The sequence below is a fragment of the Buceros rhinoceros genome, unplaced genomic scaffold (assembly GCF_000710305.1).
Source record: "Buceros rhinoceros silvestris isolate BGI_N320 unplaced genomic scaffold, ASM71030v1 scaffold3368, whole genome shotgun sequence".
In the NCBI taxonomy this organism is placed as follows: Eukaryota; Metazoa; Chordata; class Aves; order Bucerotiformes; family Bucerotidae; genus Buceros; species Buceros rhinoceros.
In genome coordinates this window covers 48,541-49,332 of record NW_010424958.1, presented here as the reverse complement: position 1 = coordinate 49,332, position 792 = coordinate 48,541, and the positions used below count along the sequence as shown (strand labels likewise).

The following is a 792-nucleotide window of genomic DNA, read 5'->3' as shown; positions in this document are numbered from 1 at the left end:
TGCTGAGGCCACCTCTTGCATTTAGTTAATTCTTTCCTCTTTTCTTCCTGTAAAGCACTGTTTTATATTTCCTGTGAAGTTAAAAGTAAGATGCATGTTCCATTTCACAAGTTTTAAATACCCGTGAGGATGAGGTGCAGGATGAATTATTTACAGCAACTAATATACTTGGTGAATATGCAGTCTTGCATTCTATGTACTGTACATGAAGAAGATTTGTTTTAAAAAAACATTGTTCTAGAAAGTTTAAACACTGAAAATTTCAGCTCCTATGACCAAACAGATAGATCAGAACCCCGCCTATTTCTGCCTTCAACAGTGGGCAGCACCAGGCGTTTAACAGTGTGAGAAGCCTATAGGAAAAGATGTGTCCTTCCACCATGTAGATCAGATCTTTCATTTAATCTTTCATTTAAATTAGTTAAAATTTTACCAAACACGCTGAAATGTGGGGTTAAATAACACTCCCGAAACACTTTATCATGAGCTATGCTGAATTAAAATATCCCTATGTCCTTTTATGAATTTTACAGACATCTTTGCCCAAGCCATGTCCAAGGAACTGTGACTGTCTTCAACTGTTATTTCTAAGGTATATTTGATTGACTGAGTTACGCAGAATTTCTTCTGCTTAAAAAAAAAAAATCAGATAAAGCCATATTTAAGTATGGATAGAGCCATGAATCACTTCAGGATGACCTTAGGAAGTTATTAGCATTTGAATGAGTTCTAATTAACTTCCTATAAACATAAACCGCGCGCCCCCCCCCACCCCCCCCACACACCACGACC

General features: G+C 37.1%; 1 protein-coding gene across 1 annotated transcript in view; it reads right to left on the bottom strand.

Moving 5' to 3' along the window:
* KITLG (KIT ligand) overlaps window positions 1–792 on the bottom strand; it is a gene marked incomplete at its 5' end in the record, with an annotated part of 24,943 nt that overhangs the window by 375 nt on the left and 23,776 nt on the right. The window lies entirely within an intron of this gene.